The sequence below is a fragment of the Hesperophylax consimilis genome, chromosome 6 (assembly GCF_061612785.1).
Source record: "Hesperophylax consimilis isolate HC1 chromosome 6, BYU_Hcon_1.0, whole genome shotgun sequence".
Classification (NCBI taxonomy): Eukaryota; Metazoa; Arthropoda; class Insecta; order Trichoptera; family Limnephilidae; genus Hesperophylax; species Hesperophylax consimilis.
This window is the reverse complement of record NC_142841.1, coordinates 36,034,830-36,061,703: the sequence shown is the minus strand read 5'-3', so window position 1 is coordinate 36,061,703 and position 26,874 is coordinate 36,034,830. Positions and strand designations below refer to the sequence as shown.

The 26,874-nt window shown below is 33.7% G+C and overlaps 1 protein-coding gene across 2 annotated transcripts in view; it reads left to right on the top strand.

Annotated features, from left to right (window-relative positions):
- LOC149423290 (fatty-acid amide hydrolase 2-B-like) overlaps positions 1-26,874 on the top strand; it is a 100,892-nt gene that overhangs the window by 24,912 nt on the left and 49,106 nt on the right. The window contains exon 1 of one of the 2 annotated variants that reach the window (XM_089632940.1): positions 2,630-2,885. The exons of the other annotated variant lie outside the window; for it this stretch is intronic. The gene's annotated coding sequence lies outside the window, so the exon portion shown is untranslated. Of the gene's footprint in view, positions 1-2,629; positions 2,886-26,874 lie in introns of those variants that run through there. 2 annotated transcript variants of the gene reach the window in all.

The following is a 26,874-nucleotide window of genomic DNA, read 5'->3' as shown; positions in this document are numbered from 1 at the left end:
CTCCAGTAAAATCACATTCATATATCTATAGGTATTAATTTTTTTCTTTATTTAACCACCACTGTTTTGTATACATAATTTATAATGCCCACGCACAGGCTTCGCCTTTGTGGGATTTTTTTGTTACTGTCTCATATATTGTTTAAATATATATATGTACTTGTATTTATAAAAAAATAATAATAATAACCATATTATGATATTGCGGAATAAGGTTTGAACTATATGAAGTAGTGCTTTTATGAGTTTTAGCTGCCAGCGAGGCTGTGGCATCTCTTTGGGGATGAAGGTTATGGAAAGGGGAATGAAATGGTAAAGAAAAAGGTTGAGAAGTGCCTGGCTATTCCGATTTGGTCCATAAACACGCCTAAATCAATTTCTAGCCACTAATGAGAATTATAACAAATTACCACCAATAATTATAAAGATCCGTTGCTTTATAATGTGCTCGGTGAAAATATAAAAACTACAGGTTCGTTGAATCTATTCAAGAAAATGGTAAAAAAATTCCATACTGGCTGAGAGTGGTAATGTTGAATTGCCCATGTAGTGAATATAATTAGGAGCCCCATATTCGATGTGATCCATCTGTGTATGTGTTATGTGATGTACTTATTTGATTGAATATAATTCTAAAGCTGCTCATCTCGACACAGGAATTCACTAGTGAGATGAGCAGCGTAGGAAAAAAAGGATCATATTTTGAGTGTGGAATTTCTAAGGACGATTTGTTTCGGAGAATTTGAACAATTCATCACATTTCAACGTTCATTTTCGGGATCTGTGAAAGTCCTATTCAAGTTCTGATAGTATATCATTATAGACTAGTTGTTTGACAGAACTGAAATAAAAACAAAACTTGAACTTCACAGAGTTTGAAAATCATCATTGAAATTTGATGAATTGTTCAAATTCTCCGAAACAACCCGTCCTTACAGGGTCTCTAGCGAAAATGTCAGTTATTTGTCAACGTTACCGAGCACAACTGCAGATCGCCAACGCACAAAAAACAGATGACGGTCTCCGTGGTTCCAGGGTTAAGGCTCTCGATAACGAATCCGGAAGTAGCGGGTTCGAATCCCGGTGTGAGCAGTAAAGTAATTTTATTCATTAATTTGTGTTTTTTTTACAATATATTATAGTATATTTTCGGTACGTTCAATAGTGTAAGATACTCTCATTAGCGGCCTATTGGAAAATCAATATTTAGAATTGAAATTTTGCTTGATATGGCAATAGCTGTGTTTGGTGACCCGATCCGAATAGCCAGATACTTCCCCACCTTCCTCTTCCCCTCCCCGCTATATTCAGCCTCACAACATACTCCGATTGGTGACGCCATTGGGAGCAGTTGGGACCCTTGTGCGAAATTCATATAAAAATAAGAAACATAAAAAAAATCGCATCGATTAATTTAAGCAGATTTTGTCGACGTGAACTGTTATTTCTTCGTTGGAGATCCGCTGTCGTGGTCAGGGTATCAAATAAAATTTGGGTGTATTTACAAATAAAATAACCCATATTGCCGATAATTTTTTCTTTGATCTGTTGATGCTGGGATCCAATTAGAGTGATCCGGAGAGTAGATATCTAATAATATTGAAAGCAGTGCAAATATGTCATAAGTATATTATATGTTCATATATTTTTTTAGAATTAACTCTTCTTAATTAAATTAATTTCCGTGTTTCGTACCTGGGACCTATGGGACCTGAACGAGGGTCTGACAGCTTTGCCACGGAGTTTGACTGCTGTTAATAAAGTATTTATTTAATTCCATCTAAATTTAAAAAAAAAGAAAAAAAAATAGTTACTTACCAAATGTGTTTTAAACAGGTTCGTTTTAATATGGCAATATTTAGGAATGTGTAATCCTTTACACTTAACCTTGGCGCTTCACTCAGTTTCAAGGTACTAATAATGTTTTGAATCGAGGTATGTACGAGTATGTATTCTACGTTGGTTGGACATTGCAATTTTAAGAGGAACAGCTATGCGGCCTTTTACACGCATAAGTTTGGATCTGACCTGTCTATTTATTGGTTTAGGACTTTGTCATATTTTTTGTTTTATTTTTTATGTGAAACCAGAGTTCCAACATTTCCGAACCGTCTGGAGCCAGTGAGACTATGGCATTACTAATTGGGGTATGTTGTGGGGTTGAAGGTAGTGGAGAGGGGAAAGAGGAAAGTGGTAAAGTACCTGGCTAATCAGATCTGGTCACCAAACATGGCCAAAGCCATTTAAAGCAATTCTGAATGGCGGTCTTACACCAGGGCGATAATGGGAGTATCTTTCTCTTCGGGACGTATTATATTACTTTAAAATAGTAATTTTTGAAATTACATAAATTAATCAAATATAATTTACTTACGAGATTTGAACCCGCAACCTCCAGCTTGCTAGCTGAGAGTCTTACCGTCATTTTGGCCTCCATCGTTGGATGAGTCACGAGATTGCCGGTTGCTCCTGATGAAATGGGCCTCACAAACCACCCTAAATCTCCAATAACCACCTTTGACCATTAGTGCTTATCATCTCCACTTATCTCCAGGACGTCTGCCGCGACCGAGTAGACGAGTCTACTCGGCTTCGTCAGAACTCAGAACTCAATTGCCAGTCTGTCAGTTCATTTCGTCAGTTCGTTCAGTTCGTCAGTACCTATCGTACTTCATAGCCGGTCGGTCGGGTCTAAACGTGATTCGTCACGCGTATAACGTACACGTAAATTAAAATATCGGATATATCACCAGTCATCATCACATAGTCATTATTGATATCACACTTTGCCTTTGTATTCATTGATTACTAAGCAAATATTTGCTTGACAGTTTGAAATTATAAGTTATAGTGTAGTTTTTAATTAAGGACTTACAGCTTTAAAGGTTCGTACTATAAACATATTTGTATTTTTTTATGTTGTTTTCCTAATTATTAATATTAATCAATTAAGGGTTGATTGTTCATGTGAAAGGGTTTGTTTTTTTTTTATGTGAAACAGCGCAAGAGTCGTCCTAACAGGACTGATCTAGTAGGACTATGGGATCCCCAATTGGGGTACTAATGTTGTGAGGTTGTGAGAAATTGCGAGGGAGATGGGAAGTAGAAAGGTTAGGAAATATCTAAGGCTATTAATAGATTTCTAAACACCGCTTAATTCATGTCAAGCACTATTTCAGTTCTTAATTGCGCCATTTCACCACAATTTTATTTTTCTATCACAAATACAAAAGATAGCAAAATAATAAAAATCAGTACCTGATTACGCTCTTACCTACCTATCTTAATCATACATCGGAATATTATCAATTGATTTTTTTTAATATTCAACGAGTTAAAGAAACGAGTTTTATTGCATAATTTACAATGTTCACGAGTATGTTGTTGTTATTTTTAATATCTAAGACACAATTATACTATGTCTTAGATATTAGATTTTAACCCGAGTTTTTAATATCCGAAAATACGCTTTAAAAACATAGAGCTACAATTATTAGAGGCGCTACTGTATACTATTATCTAGTGGAGGAAGGTAAAAAAGCGGAACCTATGTTTTCGCTTCATGTCTCATCTAAATATGGTTAAAAATAGTAAATAATAATCCCAAGCTTCTGGAGCCAGTGAAATCTATTTAGATATGGCATCGTACTATCTAATTATCGTAATTAATAACATAACTTGAATAGAACTTTCAGAGAACTTGAATTGTAACTTTGAAATTTAATGAATTGTTCAAGTTCTGTGAATTTACCAGACCTTAGAGACTTTTCCACTTCATAATGTTAGGTTATCTCTTTGCAACGAGTCGTTGTGTATGTGTCATTTTTAATTGTGCATTATTCTCAAAATGAATGTATTTAATTATAATTAATACATTATCATTATTAAATATTTTGGACTCTGATATTGGGATCGCGTTATCACTTGTTATTTTTGTTGCATAGCAGGTTTATTTGTAATGATAAGGAACTATCACATCACCCCCTGAACTCTCTTCGATTGTGTAATGCTTATCTGCAATAACCGGATATACCTAATTTCTGCTTGAGACAAAACACTCAATTATAATATAGAGTGGAGACAAGGAGGTATCGATTCTCCAATCCAGGTCGCTCGCAATCGCCGTCGAAAGTACATATATCGGTCGATTTTCTTATTCTTCGGTCTCGTCGAAGGTACATACTTATATACGCCAAACTTCAAAAGTAATACCACTCGAACAACGAGTGGGTCGAACCACTCGTTCGAGTGGAATGACTTCGTCGAGAATCGAAGTCTTGCATTTCATAGCAATGCCGAACTTATAGCGAAGCTTAATGCGAAATCATTATTTTGATGAATCTTTATAACGAATTGGTGTAGATTATGTATAACAAATAATATGCTTTAGATAAATTGAAGGTTTTCCTATCGTTTCGTTTGAGTAGAATACAAATATATAAATAAATTATTCAATGAAAAATATAAATGTAAACTAGTAAAAATATAATTTTCAATAGAAATGAATGAACACGTTAAGGAAACAATTTTTAAAAATACAGTATAATAGCTAAGATTATCTGTGACAGTTCCACTTGATTATCTTTTTTTGCTTTCTTATGAAATTATTTACAAAATAAATAAAAACCAGTTTTGTGCTTGAACTCGAGCGTTTCTAGACTCCGTTTGTCAAGCGATTTTAATGCCTATTTAACCTAAAATATTTACCAAGAATTTACACATTTTTGGCTTGTAGCTTCCTCTTAAAAAACTAATTATATGCATAGTTATAAGTATAATTATAGTACCCCTATATTATTTGTACGCCTACGGACCTATTTTAATATACATGGTGTCCGGAAAATCGTACTCGAACTCGTTCAAACTACAAGCGGGATACTGGTGCAACTACATTACACAGAGAACCCAAAAAATATATATTTTGATATGAAAATTTCGAATTTTTCTTTCGTATAACCTTTCCCAATTTTTTGGAAAGGGTTAAAAAAAATTGAAGCTAGATCTAAAATTACTCTCTTCGTCGCATATTAAAAGATATTAAACAGCTGACATTAACCCACCAGCGACTGATTTTTTTTTCAATTTTACATAACATAAAAAATTCCAACTTCGGGATCAATTTACTTGAAAACGAAAGCTCGAATCAAAAAAAGTTATACTAAAAAATTGGGACCAAATGTGATGAAACTTCACCACGAGTATAATGTATATTTTTATGATATTTCTTCAAAGTGTAAAATTGTATCAACGGTCACTTATATAATGGAATCTCATCTATGAATAAAAAACTCATTCATGTTATCTACGTACTTTCGTAATGCCGAGGAAAACATCTCGATACCAGGGTCAAGGGCATTTGCCTATTGAATAATAATGCAGTATGTATTCATATGCTCTGAATAAAAATGATTATTAGATACACTTTAAAAAATAGAAAAAATCTTACAGAAAAAAATTATGTCACGACAACATCAATGCGGACTCCGGAGTCCTTTACGCGTTCATATATTTCTATTGAAAAAATATTTTTTCTGTACTTTACATTCATATTTTTTATTGAGTAATTTATTTTTGTATTTGTATTCTACTCAAGCGAAACGATAGGAAAACCTTCAATTTATTTAAAGCAAAGACCGGTCGGTGGCCGAGTTGACATCGCGCTTGGGTCCCACTCGGGCGTAGTGTGTTCAATTCCTCGGCCGGCTAAGTCCTCCATCACAACACAAGCAACATTTTCAGCTTACTGTGGTGGTAGTAGGAGATTTTCAAATATTGTCAGGTTATTCGTAACCCGGGAATGTTTGTCTTTCTTTAAAAAAAAATTTTTTTTTTTTTTTTTGGTATTCATAATGTACACCAATTCGTTACAAAGATTAATCAAAATAGTGATTTAGCATTAAGCTTCGCCTTCAATAGTTTACGAAACAATCAGTTTCTTTACAAATCATTTAAACTCGATTATGAAAGTTTTGATTCGTTTGATTCGGTATGTTCGATTCAATTTTAATTAAGTGAAGTTACGTTAAAAATAACGAATACAAACTTGATCCTATGTACGTTATCGTTGTTTGCGATTTATTATTGAGATTGTCTGGTGGTCGACTTTTTTTTTTTTTTTTTTTTATAGTGAATACCTCACAAGAGTCTCAACTGCTCCCGTCTGGAGCCAGTGAGACTATGGCATCCCCAATTGGGGGATGTTGTGAGGCTGAAGGTAAGTGGGGAAGGGAAAGAGGAAGGTGGGGAAGTACCTGGCTATTCAGATCTAGTCACTAAACACGGCTAAAGCCATTTGGAGCAACGTTTCAATTCTGAATGGTGGTCTCACACCAGGGCGATACTGGTAGTATCTTCCACTCTGGAACGTGCCGCAAATATACTATATATTATTTTAATTAATTAACTGTGAAATAACACATATTAATCAAATAAAATTTATTTGCGCACGCCGGGTTCGAACCCGCGACCTCCGGAATGGCAGTCCAATGCGTTACCACTGGACTATACCGGCCGTCAAATTGAATCTGAGAAATTGTATCGTTATTGTGGAGGGCCACTAACTCGAATATCAGTAAGGTTGGGTTGCTTCAAACTCCACCATATTTGATGACCATTAAATCGACTATCAGCGCCATTTTGATTTTTTTACACCCGAACAGTCCCCGTTATACGTCGATAAGCGTAACAAGACGACCATTATGCTTGACAACTGATCACAATTTGATCAGGCATTTTAAAATTGCGCTGAAACGACCCAGCCTAAGTATTAATATTGTACTCGGGTATCATGCCATCAAAATGAAACTTTATGCGAAAATTTGCACAACTTCCATGTACTTGCATTCTGTAGCAACGCAAGTACAACACAACCATAATAACTGCCAATCATCATTGGCATGACATACCTACAAAAGCACCAGACCATTGACATAAAACATTGCGTGAGCCAACAGAAATCTGCCCCTTTTCTCCTATTTTCTTCCTCCTGTTCACATTCGTTGTAGTTTGTATACACAGAAATCAGCACCTTTTATCTTATTTTCTTCTTGCTGTTCACATTCGTTGTAGTTTTTATACACAGAAATCTGCACCTTTTCTCTTATTTTCTTCTTTCTGTTCATTTTTGTTGTAGTTTGTATCTCAGAAATCTGCACCTTTTCTCTTATTTTCTTCTTCCTGTTCATTTTCGTTGTAGTTTGTATCTCAGAAATCTGCACCTTTTCTCTTATTTTCTTCTTCCTGTTCACATTCGTTGTAGTTTGAATCCACAGAAATCTGTACTCTTTTTCTTCCTCCTGTTGACATTCGTTGTATCTATAGTAATCTGCACCTTTTTTTTCTTATTTTCTTCTTCCTGTTCACATTCTTTGTAGTTTGTATCTCAGAAATCTGCACCTTTTCTCTTATTTTCTTCTTCCTGTTAACATTCGTTGTAGTTTGTATCCACATAAATCTGCACCTTTTCTTCTACACGGATAAAAATGAGTTAATAAAAATAACCTGTTTACTGAAAAACTTAATTAAAAAAAAAAAATAAACTTAATTATATATAAAATCGGAATACGTGTTTATGCACCTGTATTTGCCGAAATTAATGACGAAATGCGAAAATATTAGGATTTTTGTGAACATAAACATTCCGACATCGTGATAATAAATTCGTGTCTTACTCAAAGTTTTACAGTAAACCCTTAATTTATTCTTTAAGGTCCTGCAACCCCGTTTTTAAACGGATTACCACTAGTGTAAAGAGATTTTTAATAAATTAGCAATACTCATTTTTCTCTGTGTATTTTCTTCTTCCTGTTCACATTCGTTGTAGTTTGTAAATTAATATTTAGCACAAACAAACTGTTCCAACAATAATAGTATGTGGCCATTGATGTATTTTAGTCTATGTATGTGGCCTATGAACTTAACCTACGCTACATGTATGCATATTTTGAATTTGGAAATAAAATATCGTGACGTATAAACGACCAATTTCACGTAGTGTTGAAAAATCTTTGATTCCGTTAAAGATGTAAGCATTATATCGCCATGTCACATCGGCAAGTCAGCTCTGCTACACTAAAAAATGCATTTTCCTACCGATTTCGACGTTCTAGTTTTTAATTTATATTCGCTAAATACCTTATAATGTTGACTGAATAAAATATTCAGCTATGGCATTTAGCAAATATGAATAAAATTAGAACATAAGAATCCATAGAAAATTCATTTTATGTTAGTGTGGAAGAAAGTCGGTAGGTACCTACTGTATTTTTGATTAATAGCTAGATTCAAGTCATAGATTTTGCTATTGTTTTTACTTGAATTTGGTCGGTAGTGTGCAGGACCAGTGACTAAATAAAATACTTAAGAGAGGACTTGGCATACCAATAAAAAAATCTGTCCAAACAGTAGCACAAAAAATGACTGCCAAGATAGCACCAATGCCATACCGTTTCCATGGTGATTTTTCAGTGGCTTGACATTTTGCTGGCATTTGGGGGCAACAAAAATTATTTCTCATATATCATAACCTATTCCTTTTAAATGAAACATTTTTTTATACAATACTTTATTTAAGTGTAATATTTTTTCTGGCAAGCCTAGGTCTCTGTAGTAAATATCAAGGAAATAGGTATCGTTTTTCATAACGTGGATACATGTTTTTTCTAAATATATATTTTTTTACTTCATAACCTAATAAACATTATTATACCGACATATAATGTTGTGGGCCCTGCTTCATCTATCGAGTTAAATTCGATGTTCTGTTGACGAAACGTTCTTCAAAATGTTTTGAACACAAAAGAGTTCTTGGTTGGCTTCCAACCCACAGAGTCGCATAGCTTTGAAGCACCTTTTTTTCGTTACTACGGACTCTGCTTGAAAACCTGAAAAGTGCACTTTTATCGCAAACATGTTATACATATACCTATTAACAAGGGAGGTACTAAACAAACAAATCGTAACGTAACTTGGGTAGGAACTTTCAGCAACAGTTGGAATATTCATTTCCTAATGTTCCATTCTTAAAGCGTAATAAAGGAAAAGAAAATAATTTCCTTTGTCAAACTTTGGATGGGTTGTTTCATAGAATTTGAACAATTCATCAAATTAACAATTAAACAAAACAACAAAACAACAGAACAATTTAACAAAAATTCATCAAATTTCGAAGTCCATTTGTTTTGTTTTGTGAATGTTATATTCAAGTTCTGTTATTATATTATTATACGTCAGTTACTTGACAGAACTGAAATAATAACAGAACTTGAATAGAACTTCCACAGAACTTGAAAATAACTTTTAAATTTGAAGAATTGTTCAAATTCTCTGAAACAACCCGTCCTTAACCTTTATCATAACGGTCTTCAATATTAATTGCCAGTGTATGATAAATCATTGAATGGTGCTTAACAAATATTTCTTTGAGTATAAATATCAAGGTGATAGTAATAAATATTATCATTAATATACAGGGTGTCCGGGGGTAAAGTGCACTAACTTCGGGAGGTAATTCTACATGATGATAGGAGTAAAAAAGATTAATAACTTTTTCCGACATTCCAACATTTTTCTCATACAAAAAGACACACCTACTTAAAATCCTTAGTGTGAGGATAAAATTTCCCGATAAATTTGCTTGGGAGACTTTCAAATTTTGTTAAATGAGCTTACCGAGAACGAGGTGGCAACGTTGTGATGGGCCCGTATCCATTGAAACCGCAAGTAAACATTAACATTAGGCCGAGTTTTTGACGCTTACAATGATGCTACAATTCGTATGTTTTAAACCAAATTCAAAAGAGAACTGTACTAAAATAAACAAAATGCAATCACACTTTGAACGATAAAATTATTAAACTATTAATCTCTTACAAATACCACTGCTTTTCACTAATTTAACAAATTTTCAAAATGTCCAGTTTCGTGTGTATTTATATATGTATTTGTATATTTACATCATGTAACCCGTAAACCTAATGAATGTCCTGCCCATTCTCCGTGGGTGAATCCATATGTCGTCACAGTAATTAAAATTACTCACAAATAAACACAATGTTGTTAGTAAGGCTTTGGAGAAAACACGCACTAAATAAAGATGTTCTTTCAAACTTAATAAATACACACTAAAATAAAGACACCCTACATTAACAAGTTTTGATTAAAACCATCAGGTTTTTACAATTAAACACTGCAATAAATTACATTAAATTATCAGATCCTTTGCGAATAAAATAAAAGTAATTGACCCGAAGTGCGGCAGTTAAAGACTGGAGGAACGGCAGCCTTTGGGCGCGGGACGGTAGATTTAGTAACAGCGCAGTAATAATGCCAGACCCATACGGCGCACAGTGGCTTAAATTTGAGCGCTGGCGCGACATTGACCCCAGATCGGCATGTTCCCGAAATGATTTTTTTTTTACCAATGTGTTCTCAATTAATCACTGACATTAAAAAAACCATTGAAAATAACATCCGAAGCTTTCTTACTCGGTAATTACGCACAGAACTAAGAAGTTCGGGCGCGCAACTATGCTGCTGTATCTAGGCGAGTTTGAAGGCGTGCGAAATCAGGTTGTTTGTGTACTTATTTTACAAAAAAAGTATTTTTTAAAATCACTTTAGATATTTTTTAAGATACGTGCTTTATTTAAATAAATGAAAAAAAAATTTCATAAATTATTACTGTTGCCTTGGTTCAAAATTTACCTTTTTTTTCCAATTATTTTTACAATGTTTTGCCTTTAAAGGAGTAGGAATAAAAATCTTCACGAGTCTTCACGCTAATTTTAATATGATATTATTGCTGTGTCTTTTTTGTACATGGAAAAAAAATATCACCACCAACTTTATCCAGCCACTCCAGTAATTGCATTTTTACGAAATGATTGTACTTAATTTTCGTCATTTTTTTTCAGAATCCAATATTTGACTCCGATATGTCAAAGAAAGATCAACTGTATGTAATATTTAGTTCTGCGTACCGTTAGAATAAAATTTAAGTTATTCACAATTATTCACTGTCAATTTAAATAAACATCTGAAACTCAATTATTATGTAATTAGTCGCAGAACAGGGGTACACTGATATTCGGGCGCGCAACTATACTGCTGTATCTAGGCGAGTTTGAAGGCGTGCGAAATCAGGTTGTTTGTGAACTTTTTGTACAAAAAAGTATTTATAAAAATCACTTAAGATATTCTTTAAGATACGTGGTTCATTTAAATAACTGAAATATATATTTTTTTCATAAATCATAACTGTTGCCTTGGTTCAAAGTTTACCTTTTTTTCCAATTATTGTTCCGATTTTTTGCCTTTAATGGAGTAGGAATAAAAATCTTCACGAGTCTTCACGCTAATTTTAATAGGATATTATTGTTGAGTCTTTTTTGTACACGGAAAAAAAATATCACCACCAACTTTATCCAGCCACTCCAGTAATTGCATTTTTAAGAAATGATTGTACTTAATTTTCGTCAATTTTTTTTCAGAATCCAATATTTGACTCCAATATGTCAAAGAAAGATCAACTGTATGTAATATTTAGTTCTGCGTACCGTTAGAATAAAATTTAAGTTATTCACAATTATTCACTGTCAATTTAAATAAACATCTGAAACTCAATTATTATGTAATTAGTCGCAGAACAGGGGTACACTGATATTGGGGCTGATATTATTATTATAATGTACAAAATTGTATTTTTATTATCTGTTTTCTTAAAGAATTTTAATCTATAAAATACAAACTTAGCGCCCAAGTTACACACTACTTTTTATAAAAGCATTAAAATCATTATCAACATTTCGACTAATAATAATCAACAAAAAATAAGTAGTATTTCTTTTTAATACTTAAAAAAACATCAATGATGCCAAATGGTCGAACGCCGAGAGCGATGTCGCGCCAAATCATCAAAATTGGCCACTGTGCGGCGGACCAATTTTACATTTTTACCTGAAAAGTACCCCTAAAAGTTAATTTTCGGAAAATTTCAGACAGGTTTTTTACTTGTACTATCACGTATAATTGCCTCCCAAAGTTGGTGCACTTTGCCCCCGGATACCCTGTATAAAATATTAGCCCCGGGCCGCGCCGAATTTTCGCTGTGCCTCTGTTTTTTTATTGTGCAATGCAAATATTTGTTCGACAGCTGCCCGTTAAATTGATGAAATATAAAATTTGGCCGGTTTTATTGCCGTAAAGAATAAGCTCCTCGGTGAATACAATATTAACCAAAACCATACTTAAATACCATACGCTATAACGTGTCTAAAATATTAAATTAAATTGTATTAATGTTTGACATACTATCACTTCCCTGTGAAATGATTCCTGCCGTTATTTTATTCGAAACACTTTTACCCTCGTTGGCTGAACACTAACGAGGCATCTTAGGGGTGGAGACATATTAAGCCAAACGCATCATGGCTTGGCATATTTCAGCATATCGCTCGCCGTATACTACAACTGTATGGCGAGCGATATACTGAATTGGCCAAACCGCGGGAATAAAGTGTGGTCTGTCACAGGGTTGAATGTTTATTGAATAAACTTTATATTGTTTATAAGCTAATATATTATAATTAGCCGACTGACAGTTCGAAATAAATTACTATCAACACACGTAATACTGGACAGACAATTGAAATGTGACAATGTTGTTTAAAAAAAAAACGTAGGTGATGAAACAATTCTAGTCTCTGTTTAATGGTACGTATACATTTTTGAACCGAAACGCGAACAGAGCCACGAATTACGGGAAAGGAACGAAACAACTGCAAGCGGCGTTTCTCGACATTTGCTGTTCAAGTCGAGGTTCAGTTCGGCAGTTCGGCTCGCGTATGTATACGTAGCATAACAAGGGATGCGCGATGGCACGAGAAGAGTGCAATGATGCGATGCTAAGTTATTTATTTGTTTTCTCTCTCTGTATTTTTAGCGCACTTCCTCTGTTTTTTTTTTATTTACATTTACCCCTCACAGGAGACCCTGTGGAATCTAGGGATTGTGTGTATGAATATATCCCTCCCGCTGCGGCGCAGGGCGATTGGTCGAAAGACCAGTTGGAGAGGTCTAAGGGTCGACCCAAACCATCCCGATCTGTCATGCCGTGCAGTTGGTGGATAGGCGCACCCTGAACCCGGGCACCCCTACTAAATCACCAAACGTAACGAACCACTTTGGGTGACCTATGGCAGAGGTGTTGATTATCCAATAAATGGTGCCCGGGGCGGCGGTACCAAAACCCGACTCCCAAATTGTTTACTCTCTATTCAATGGCAGGGCCTTTAAATACTTGTTTTGGTAATTATTCGGAATCGCTGGACAAGGATTATATGAAATATTTTTAAATAAAACCTTCTGATTTACCTTAATTACTATAAAAGGAATCTGACTGCATTTGGGATATTTTTAATTTTAGCATTTTAATTTTTAATTACGTAAATCGAAAATTCACTCTCGTTGTATGGGATGACAGCTGGAATGGTTTCTGTTGATAAAATTTTCTTTTGTTTGTATTCCTGATACGAGTGGCTATATTTTTTACCATGTGCAAATACTAGGTAGGTACTATTTTAGCCAAACTCGAAAAATAAAATAAACATATTTATGTATGTTTTATAAAATAGACAAATTAAAAAAGGTGATGTTATTATAGGTTAGGTTGGTTTATTATTAGGATTTAGGTTAGGATAGATTGGATATTATAGGTTAGGTTGGATTATTATAGGTTAGGTATGATTATTATTAGGATATAGGTTAGGTTGGATTATTATAGGTTAGGTTAGGTTATGTTGGATTATTGTAGGTTAGGTTCGATTATTAAAGGTTAGGTTGGATTATTATTAGGATATAGGTTAGGTTAGGTTAGGTTGGATTAGGTAGAATTAAATCACAAACCAGTCTATTCAAACCTAGCGTAGCCCACAAACTACTTGAAAACTGGGATATAATTCTAAAGGGGACGCGAGCAGGCGTTATTAAAGGTTCCCCAACATTTATAGGTTAAGTTAGGTTGGATTATTAAAGGTTAGGTTAGGTTGGATTATTATAGGTTAGGTAGGGTTGGATTATTATAGGTTAGGTTACGTTAGGTTGGATTATTATAGGTTAGGTTGGATTATTATAGGTTAGGTTAGGTTAGGTTGGATTATTATAGATTAGGTTAGGTTGGATTATTATAGGTTAGGTTGGATTATTATTGGGACATAGGTTAGGTTAGTTTAGGTTGGATTATTATATGTTAGGTTAGGTTGGATTATTATAGGTTAGGTTGGGTTGGATTATTATAGTTTAGGTTAGGTTGGATTATTATAGGTTAGGTTGGTTTATTATTAGGATTTAGGTTAGGTTGGATAATTGTAGGTTAGGTTCGATTATTATAGGTTAGGTTCGATTATTATTAGGATATAGGTTAGGTTAGGTAAGGTTGGATTATTATAGGTTAGGTTAGGTTGGATTATTATGGGTTAGGTTAGGATATAGGTTAGTTTAGTTTAGGTTTGATTATTATAGGTTAGGTTACTATAGTTTAGGTTAAATAAAACAATAATTATAATAATACCTAAATATAAATAATTTAAGTTTTTTAAGTAATATAAAAATATTTTATTTTTCGAGTTTGGCCAAAACAGTACCTAACTAGAATTTGCATTCTGAAATGATTCAAATTCTAGCTACTCGTATCAGGAATACCAACCAGAGAAAAATGTCATCAACAGAAATCATTCCAGCTGTCATCCCATACAACGAAAGTGAATTTTCGATTTACGTAATTAAAAATTAAAATGCTAAAATTAAAAATATCCCAAATGCAGTCAGATTCTTTTTATAGTAATTAAGGTAAATCAGAAGGTTTTATTTAAAAATATTTCATATAATCCTTGTCCAGCGATTCCGAATATTTACCCTTGTTTTATGTATAAACATATTTTTTCGAGGTCATGGCCGCCTGTTTATGTTGGGATGATAAATATTGTTTATTGATAGAACACGTTATCAAGTTCTATGTTTTTTTTTTAAATTTAACTTACATAATTTTGAAGGTCGAAGATATCGTTTAAGAATTTCATTAGATTAATTTATTGTAGCGGTAGAATATTAATGTTCCCTTTTAATGCTCGATATTGGTGTTACCGCTGAGCGAAATGTTCGCTTAGCGGCAAACTTATTTTCCGCTAAGCGTTGGACCGTTGAACGTCGCTGAATATACATATTTTTGCAGCATCTATCATCTCATTTCGGTTATTACACTTTGACCTAGGAACTGTGCGTGGGATGCTAGGCTAAATTGATTCCATTTTTTTGTAATTTTTCGATTAAAAAACAGTAGTTTACTAACTTATGCGTGGTAAGAAGAGATTTGAACTTATTGGTGCTAAGATACAGTATAATTGAATATAAAAAAATATCATTGCCTTTCGAAAGAAGACATTTACGTATGAAATATTAGTAAACTTGGAAATCACATCAATGCCATTATAAAAATACAAAAGACGTTATGTTCATGCTAATCGAACAAAAAAGTAGGACCGCTTACCAGAAGGTTAGTTATTTAAATAATAATATGTGTATGTACAGACAGCTAAAGTAAGTCCACTGGACCTAGTTCAGTGAAACCACATTCAGTCTATTAATTCATCTAAGCACATGTCTAGCATTTGAACAAAACAAAAATATGCATTTCAAATTAAGAATTAATAATTCAAAAAATAAATTTGGTACCTACTTCGTCTGATAATATGATAAGTAGTTCTAATTTAGAAAATTCAAAGTTCATTGAACTTGATTAATATACGCAATGAGTAGGAATATTTCACCTTCTCATGCAGAAGCATCCGATATTAGTGTGTTTATCTTGAATAGGTACTGCTACGCATTACGCAGGAATATTTCACATTACATACCTCCCATGCACTAACATCCGAAATTATTATTTTATTTTATTTATTTATTTATTAATTTTCGGGAAATCGACAGTTTACATTTAATCAGTTTGTACATACCTAAGTATTATATAGTAAAATAAATCCAATTATGAATTTCCTCCTTGTGACTTTAACTGAGACAGCATAATATGGAATAAGTTATTTAAATTTGTGAGAAAGGAATATGAATTAAAAAATTTATACAAAACAAATTTATATAAAACGAAAATTTTACAAAACAATACATTTACAGCCATGGAGAGAGGTTGTAGATATACATCAAATCATAATAGATATATAAACAATAGAGACATAAACATTATTCACAAACCATCAGAGAAATATTCTTGTATGGACCTCTTGTATGTGGTAAGTTCGCAACTTAAAATATCAACCTTAGATAATACGCTATTGTAATTAATTATTGCATAGTCTGTTCAGGCAAGAATTCTGCTTAAAGTTCGTTTTGCTTTGATCAACCCTGAACATGTTCAGTGTTATTATTATGTTCAGTGTTAGGTTTTCTCTTCATTTTCATACTAAAAAATATACCTACTGTCGACATAAACATGTCTGTTTTTCTTATATATATATAATTATAATAACAACATTTTAATTAATGTTACTATTGAAAAAAACTAGCGTTTTTTCATTGACTTTGACCATTGAAGAATTAAATCCATAAATGTGTGTCATGGGCGTGTCAGCGTGTTCGAAGCTTATATGAATAATTAGTAGAGTGAAACGGCGCGTGGTTTCACTGAACTAGGTCCAGTGGACATACTTTAGCGGCCCGATAATAATAATATATACATTTTCATAATAATATTTATATTTTTATGTCATCGGCGTATTAGAGAAATAAACAATGCATGAAACATTCAGAAACAGTATTAAAAAAAGTATAAATAACAGCGGACCTAGGATTGATCTTTGTGTTACGCCAGAAGTAAATGGTTCCCACACGGAATTATGTCCTCGTAACGATACAGTTTGCTGTCTTTTTGTTAAGTATGAGATGAACCAACATAATAAGTTTCCCCTAATTCCGTTACACATATTTTTTTTTAATAAGAATAAGGTGATCAACCTTGTCAAAAGCTTTTTTGAAATCGCAGTAAATTGCATCGGTTAAATTGCACGGTTAAATTGTTTTAACCGTGTTTGGTGACCAGATCAGAATAACCAGGTACTTCCTCAACTTCCTCTTCACCATCTCCCTCCACACTACCTTCAGAGTCACTGGCTCCATACGGTTGGGAGCAGTTGGGACTCTAGATACATTACACTCACTGAACATAAATTGAATAGAATTGTAATCTAAACTGATTTGAAAGAACGGGAAGAAAGGAAGTAATTACATAATATTATTCTAAAGTTATTAATCAAAGTTTTTTCATGTTAAACTATGATTTTATTGGAAAACGGTTTATTAGCATTCTACATTCTTTAGGTACTTACCTAAGTATTTGGAATAAGTTGTTTTAAACATTTTTTAATAGTAACACCATTGTTAAGATACTCTCTCAGGGTCGTCATGAGATATGACCACCGTTCTTACCTCCCCCCTCCTTCAGTGCTACAACATAACTAATTTGAGCTGCCAAAACCCCACTGACTACAGGCATTGGGACTCTTGTGCGGTATTCACATTCATTGTTTATTAATATGTAGTAATTATTAAACCCCAATCCTTTTAAAAACTGCTCGATTATGGCCTCTAATTTGTAGCCATAGCATACATATTTGAACCCCATGATAAGGTCAATGAATCGATGACTTTCCAATGCGAGTAATAACCAAATCGAAGCCATTGCATTCGTATTTGAACCCCATGATAAGGTCAATGAATCGATGACTTGCCAATGCGAAAAATAACCAAATCATAGGCATTGCATTCGTATTTAAACCCCATGAAAAGGTGAATAATTAATCGGTGACTTGCCAATACCAGAAATAACTAAATCGTAGCCATAGCGTTCGTATTTTCACCCCATGATAAGGTCAATGAATCGATGAATTGCCAATGCCAGAAATAACTTAATTGTACCGATATCATTTGCATTTTAACTCCATGATAAGGTTAATTAATCCATGATTTGCCAATGCGAGAGATAACTTAATTGTAGCCAAAGCAATCGTACTTTAAACCCAGGATAAGGTCAATGAATCGATGACTTGCCAACGCTAGAAATAACTCTGTTATCCAATGCATAGGATGTAGACTTCACACACCACTAGTTATTACTTAAGCTAAATGTATATTATTAGTGTATTGCTATTTTAAATATTTTTCTTTTATCAAAATAGGAAGTGTTACCAGAAGAGCCGGCTCGAGGTATTGTTGCACCATTCTTAAAAAGGCTTTCAGGAACTGATTCCACGATAACTCAACACAATGACAATTCTACACACCTTTAAAAAGTGATATAAATACATAAGCTATGAAAAACATCCTCAACTAGGTAACATATTTTTGTTTATTTTTATATGCAATAATTATTAGCCTGAAACACTCATCCACATTGAAAAATCTCCTGACAAAAGATACATGACGCCAACGGGACATGAACCCGTGTCCTTTTCGATTTCCGGTCGACAGCTCTGACCACTGAGCTATCGCGGCTTACCTCTTATCCGCGCTTATCTTAACAATGGTTTTACTATTAAAAAATGTTTAAAACAACTTATTCCAAATACTTAGGTACCTACCTACAGAATGTAGAATTCTAATAAATCGTGTATCTTTTATCAGGAGATTTTTCAATGTGGATGAGTGTTTCAGGCTAATACTTATTGCTTACAAAAATAATTGTACCCTTTGTGCTATGCATAAAAAAATCTTGTCTTAAAAAACATTGTTTACCAAAAAAAATATATATATTTTTGTTTCATCACTTTTCATGACATTATAACACTTTTCATGATCATGTAAGCTGATCCCACCGCATCGCGTCTGGATCCCACCCAGGCGTAGTTTGTTTAATTTCTCGGCTGGCTAAGTCCTCCATCACGGCACAAGCAACATTTTCCGCTTACTGAGATGGTAGTAGGAGATTTTCAAATATTGTTAGGTTTTTCGTAACCTGGAAAGGTTTGTATTTCTTTAGTAAAAAAAAGAAATCTACAAATTTTATAAACAATAGGGGTGTTGTAGGTTGTAATAAAATATATTTATTAATTTTCCATGTATTTAAATCATTTTGCATCGCCCTTGTTCTGGATGTTTTAGTCTAGATATGCCGGAAATGTGCAGTAATTGTTTTTCTGTACGCCAAATTTACGTTATAGAAGCATAGAACCGGCACAATTTTGTTTTAATCCCTGTTGTCGAAAAAAGTATTCTAATACAAATATTCTAAGGACTGGTTGTTACAGAATTTGAAAGATTCATCAAATTTTAAAGTTGATTTTCAAGTTCTGTGAATGTTTTATTTAATTTCTATTTTTTATTACAGTTTTTTTAAACAACTGGCCAATAACGATATAATAACAGAACTTAAATAGAACCTTCACAGTACTTGCAAATAAACTTTGAAATTTGATGAATTGTTGAAATTCTTAGAAACAACCCGTCCTAAGACAAGTTTATGTTTAAACTTTATCATAATTTCATGGGAAGGCAATTTTTTGTTTTTATAAAAAGTATGTAAGTATTAAAATGGAAAATTTATTACATTTTAAATCAAAATATAATTTGTTGTCAATTTGAAAAATCTATTTATGTTAAAATCGTTCCGTCAAAGTCGAACGTACATATTTTCAAATGCAAAGTGATTAGCGTAGTGTTGCCACAGTAATGAAAGTGTTTAGTTCTAAACGAATAAATTTCTACATTTTTTGTCAAACTGTATCTAGGTTAATAACCGACGAATTCAACTCTGATCATTTTCGATTCTGGTAACTCGTACCATGTGCGAATCAGCTCTTTAATTTTATTTCATCATTAAACTGGTTATCGAGTACCACAGCATTGTACGAGCAAAGTTTCGTATTGATGTGGCCGTTGAACAAGACGGCCCTGGAAAAGCTGGCTTGACCATGCCAAACTGACCTTGAAATAATGCAACAGGGTCTAGAACTAGATTTATAGTATTATACGGGATGTCCTGGGGTAAAGTGCACTGTTCCCAACCGTCTGGAGCCAGGGATACTAAGGCATACCCAATTTATTTATCTTTATTTTATTGATACATGATTTAGAGAGTACATGTGGTTTTTTGTGATATTTCACCCTCAATGCTAGGGATGACCCTGTGATGGCGTATTTGTGAGGCTTAAGAGGAAGCTACAAGCCAAAAATGTGTATATTCTTTATATGCCGAATATTGAAGGTAATAGGCATTTAAATAGCTTGACAAACGTAGTCTAGAAACGTTCGATTTCAAGCACAAAACTGGTTTATATTTATTTTGTAAATAATTTTATAAGAAAGCAAAAAAATAAATCAAGTGAAACTGTCATAGATAGCCTTAGCTATAATACTCTATTTTTAAAAAGTCGTTTCCTCTACGCATTCATACAATACTAGTAAAAAAAAAATTTTTTTAGTAGGTTGCATTTATATTTTTTATTGAGTAATTTATTATTTTATTTTTATTATACTCAAATGAAATGATAGGAAAACCTTCAATTTATCTAAAGCATATTTTTTGGTATTCAAAATTTACACCAATTCGTTATAAAGATTAATCAAAATAGTGATTTAGCATTAAACTTCGCCTTAAGGTAGTGGGGAGTGGAAGACGATGGGGCAGAGGAAGTACCTGGCTATTCCCATATGGTCACAAAACACGGCTAAAGCCATTTCAAGCAACGTTTCAATTCTAAATGGTCTTACACCAGGGCGATTATGAGAGTATCTTCCACTCTGGAACGTACCGCAAATATATATTATATAAATACCACATTTAATTAATTAAACAAAATTTACTTGCGCGATTAAAAGATATTTTGTATTGTAAAGCTTGTGGACTTGGGACCCTGATAAAAAAATCAAGTTTTCGACCATGGTGACCTTGGTGTTAACCGTTTTTTTTTTAATGAAAGGTTAAATAGGTAGAAAAAAAATAATATCCCAACGGTTGTTCCTGCTACAAAATTGTTTAATTCAAAAATAAGATAAAATTATGTTAATTAATTCAAAAATAAGATAAAAAGATAACATGTTTTGTTGTTATATTTTATTATTTCTTACAATGTTGAAGGTGGCTATAGGGAACAATTTATCCGATAACCAAAACCCCTACCATTGGTCACCCCAAGTGGTTAGTAGGGGTGTTAGTAGGGGTGCCCGGGTCGCGTATTCCCTTTTTCGTGTTCAATAAGAAGCATTACTGCTTTTGAACACGCACGGGCTTGTTACGCTAATTCTCTTTCTAAACTCGTGTTCAATTCGAGGCGCGCGTCCTCTAATCATGCACGGTCTTATAATTATCATTCGCATTGATTGAGCACGTTGCAGTTTGCGTTGCAAACCCGTACATGATTGGAGGACGCACGCCTTAAATTAAACACGAGTTTATAAAGAGAATTAGCGTAACAAACCTGCCTCCTATAGAACAAGGAAAAAGAAAATATGCGCCCGGGTATAGTGTGACGTTTGATTGAGTCTTGGCAGCGGATGCGTTTGCCCGCCTACTGCATGGCGGGTCTGTTCGGGAGAGACTGGTTGAGGTAGACCTTTTGACCTCTCCAGCCAGACTCTCACTCGACCCATCGTCTTGCACCGCAGTGTGAGGGATGGATTCATACGTCCGTTACTCCTGGACATACCTGGAAGACCTACCCATCATTCATACCTTTTACCTTCGCAGAAGTTTCTCTCCTTCCTTTTAGTGAAAACTAAAAACACAGAATCCCCGAAGATGACATAGGCCCTGTGGGATTATTTTCCTCGGAGCTTCCTATTTGGAGCTAATGTATAAAAAAATACTCATTTATTATAAGTCATTTGCACACCACCACGAGGTGGAGTAAGTGAAACTTTTATTTTTATTTATTTTTCACTGTGGTATCCTCACAGTTTTGCAAACAGACATTGAAATAGCGTTTGAGCCACACAGAGTATTGGAGAAAACTGTAGAGAACAAATGGCATAATTAAAGCTAAACAATGGAGCCTGACGACTAGTGATGACGTTGTTTTGTACAATTCCAAAGCATAGTCTTTCAGAGACTGTGGATCTGCTGTGTGTGATGACCCATTGACATTGACCCATAGAAACTGACATGTTACTTACTATCATACCCAATCCTTTCATTCTTCTCGACACGTTTCTGTAATCTTTCTCAAATCGGCAAAGTCACATGATAAAAAAGTGAATCCTAATGTGATTTTAACTAATTACATTATTTGTGGTGACGTTTTTATTGTGTAAACAAAAATATGATTAGCAATTAAAAATATTTGACACTAAATCGAGTTTATCGTGTCTTTATCATCTCTTTTGGACTCTGTTCTTGCTAAGGACAATGTAATCTATGAATTCAATAAGTGAAAAGATAATACAGGGTTTTCCAATAAGAGGTGTTATTTTGATATTCAAAGAAACTTTTCCCGTAAACGATCAATGGTTTCGTTGCTTGTGTGGCACGTAGCGCCGTCTTGTTGAAAGTAAACGTTGTCCAGATCAATACCATCCAATTTCGGCCATAAAAAATCATTAATCATCTCTTGATAGCGCAATCCATTCACCGTAACTGTTGCTCCAGCCTCATTTTCGAAAAAGTAAGGTCCAATGACTCCGCCGGACTATAAACTGCACCAAACAGTCACACGTTGAGGATAGAGAGGCTTTTCAACAATAACTCTTGGGAATGGGCCTCATCACTCAAGATGATTTGCATTTGATTCACTCAAGTGAATTTTAATAATTTCAATGCGTTGTTGAAGCGTGTATCGTTCCATTTTTATTAATGGCGTAGTTTCTACTTGTCAAATGTCAATAAATGACAGCTTCAAAAGTAACTTCTACCGAAATAGCGGGCTATTCAAAATAACACCTCTTATTGGAAAACCCTATAAATAATAACCAATTAGCATAATTAGATATGTACATTATTTTATGCTTTAACCTATTTAATTTCGATTATAAGACATAGTTTATTTAATATTTTTATTTGCAAATGTAAAACAGTCCCGACGCGCAAATGAAAATTTATTTATTTATTTATTTATTTATTATTTATTAACGCCCTATCGGGCTTTTACATAGTAAGTTTACAGTTTATGTATAAGTGTAACATGTACATGGATAAAATAGCTAAATATAATTTACTCATAAGGTATTTAGAAAATAATATGGTTTAGTAAATCAAAGTATGAAAACAAGATCTTTTTTAAAGCTAATAAATATTACAAGTTAATAGCTAGCAAAAAGGTCTAAAATTAGTTGCCTTTTGAAACTCTCAAAGTTATTAACACCAAATATGTCGATAAGTTTACAATATTTGTTTGCAAGGTGATGAATTCTTGGAATTGGTGAGTACAAAGAGTAGTTAGTATTGAGGTTATTGTTACATTTAAAAGTGTCTATGCTTCGAGTTTGTCTGGCAGGTACATTCATATAAATTAATTCCAATAATTCAGGGCTGTCAATGAGATATTTGATAATTTTGAATAAAAATAATATATCAGTTAGAACTCTTCTATCCGATAGTTTGAGAAGTCTGGTTTCGGTACGTAAGTTATTATAATTTATAAATTCGATGGGAATATTCATTTTAAAATTGATGTACCGAAGAAATTTATTTTGTACCTTTTCTAAGGCTTGAGAATGGACTTTGTAGAACGGTGACCATACTGTTGAATTATATTCTATTTTACTTCGTACTAATGAGCAATATAAATGTTTTAAAGTTAACACATTTTTAAACTTTGCCCCCATTCTCAAAATAAAACCGAGCATTCTCATTGCATCGCTAGTAGTTTCATCGATGTGTAAGTTAAACTGTAGACTATCGTGGAATAAGATACCGAGATCTAGAATCTGTGAAACTCGAAGAAGATTAGCGCCATTAATGAAATAAGAAAAATGAAAAGGATTTTTACCTTTGTAAAAACTAATAATCTGGCATTTACTAATATTTAGTTGCAAATCATTTTCTGAACACCAAGCAAATAGTTTATTCAGATTCGACTGCAAAATAGCGCGATCATTATCATCTTTAATTATTCTGTAGATCTTCAAATCATCGGCAAATAACAGAACTTTGACTTTGCTAAAAATATTTACTATGTCATTGATGAACAAACAAAATAATATTGGGCCCAGATGAGATCCCTGCGGTACTCCACTTGATGCCGCAAATTTGTAAGAAGTGAATGAATCAACCTTTACCGCTAAGTACCTTCCCAACAGATAACTCTTAAACCATTCAAACATGCTCCCTCTCACTCCCAACAATTTTAATTTACGTATTAAGATTCTGTGGTTTACTTTATCAAATGCTTTACTGAAGTCAGTATATATGGAGTCAGTTTGATATGATGTGATAAAGCCATTAACGATATCATTAGTGTATAATATTAAATTGGAAAGCGTTGATCTTCCTTTAATAAATCCATGTTGAATTGGTGAGATTACTCGTTTAAATTGAGATATCAACTTGTCTAGTACTAGGCTTTCGAAAAGTTTGGGTAAAGAAGACATTATGCATATTGGCCTATAATTTGTTACTTCGCTCTTATTTCCTTTTTTGAAAATAGGTGTCAAATGACTAAACTTCCAAAGGTCAGGAAACACACCTGATGAGAGTGACTTCATAAATAACTTATGTATGGGATGTGACAATGAATGCATACAATTAACTAGGAATCTAGGTGGAACTTTATCGGGTCCTGAGGATTTGCGGGAATCGAGACTCTTCAGCTTAGACATAACGTCCTCTATAGTTACTGTACAGTCAGATATATCAAGGTTTTCAACCAAATTAGAACAAGAGTACTTACTGTCTACACTATTACTAACATATACACCTCCAAAAAACTCAGCAAACAGATTAACAGTTTCCTGTAGATTTTGTGATTGTTTACAATCGAATGACATAGTACTAGGTATATGAGTTCCATTTTCTTTTTGGGATTTAACATATTTCCAAAAGAAATTTGAGTCCTCTATGAGAGAGCCTTCGACAACACACATGTAACTGTTATAACATTTAGTAGAGAGCTTATTACATTCTGCCCTCATTTTTTGAAAGGCAATATAATCGATAGCCAGGCGACTTTGTTTGAACCTCTTGTGTGATATTTTTTTGACGTAAATTAAGTCAATCAGTTCTTTTGAGAACCATTTCGGAAATTCAGTTTCCCTATAAACTGTCAAAGGTACAAAATTATTGATTGCAGAATTAACAATGGAGTAAAATTTTACAAGCTGTACATTAATATCAGCATCAGTGTCTAAAAATGACCAGTCACTCTGTTTAAGAAAGTTAGAAATTTGAACATAGTCTGCTTTTTTGAAATTGCGAGTTTCTTCTATCTTTTTTACAGTGGGAATTGGTTTAAGATTAGACATACATATTTCTAGTGGCTGATGGTAAACATCGACGGGCAAAAGTATTTCTGTACTTCTCACAACACATATATCAGACACATTAGACAAAACCAAGTCCAATGTACGGCCACCTATATTATAAACACAATTACACTGAGTTAGTCCCAAGAACAGGGCCATATCTCTAACTTCCCGAATTTTAACATTGGAACAATAATTGTCAGTACTTATATTACACCAGTCGTAATGTGGCAGGTTGTAATCACCAACTAGAAGTTATTTTGTATGAGGGTATTGGGCGCAAATTGATTCAACCTCTTCACAGTGATTGCTGTAGCATTGAACGTCAGAATTTGGAGGTAGGTACGCACATCCCACTATTATTTTTCCGCCAGAAGTGTTCACTTTGACAAAAATTTGCTCGATGCTTGGGTTCTTCGTGGATATTTTTGAGGAACTGAGATTTTTTGAGATAGCAATGGCTACACCACCCCCTCGTGTTTTGGCACTTGTTTTAGAATTTCTGTCCGTGCGGTATATATTAAAATTAGGGAAGCCTAATTCAGCAGATTTAATTCCCAAGTCAAGCCATGTTTCGGATAAAAAGAAAATATCACTGCTGATGGTTGCTGCCGATGCTACCAAAATGGGAAGTTTGGTGCGGATCCCTCTCACATTTTGATAATAGCACTTTATTATTTGCTGTCGTAGTTTTTTGGTACACAGTTTATAATTTTTGGGACTGAGTTCACGTATTTGATTGTGATATTTGTTTCACCGTTTTTCTTCCTCGTGTCAAGTTTGTTTCGTAAATCCTGAAGTTGAGCCCTCTGCAAATTAGTTTGATCATTACTGGCCTTGATACCATTTTTGATTCTTGCACTTCTTGATAAAACCTCACGCGCCGATACAGATTCCTTAAATTCGATCTTAATTGGTCTTGTTTTGTTAGCTCTTTGTACACCCAGTCGATACATCTTAACGACATTTGGTATGATTTCGCTATTAATATCACTTATTACTGAAACTACTTTTTCTTTATCCATTGCGATAGTCGTTGCAGTAGATTCCGAGATGCTCTCCGGAACATTAAAGAGAATGATATTCTTCGATCGGATTTTTCTTTCTTCTGCCTCCGCGAGCAAATCATTTATTGGAGAGCAGTTTACTGGAATTTGTTGCTTATCAATTGTCCTTTCATAAGTATCAATTTTACCCACGAGAATCCCCACCTTCACTCCTACGTCTGTCATGTTTCCAGAGACGGTTGATAGTAGTGACAATATTTTTGTCATTTGATCCCTGGTGATTTTAAGTGCAGGATCGGTGATGGCTTTATGGAGGGCACTAATTGATTCTGTCGCCATATTTAATGATGACACGGCACTATCGTTATTATTCATAATGACAATAAAATAAATATTATTTTTTAATTTTAGACAA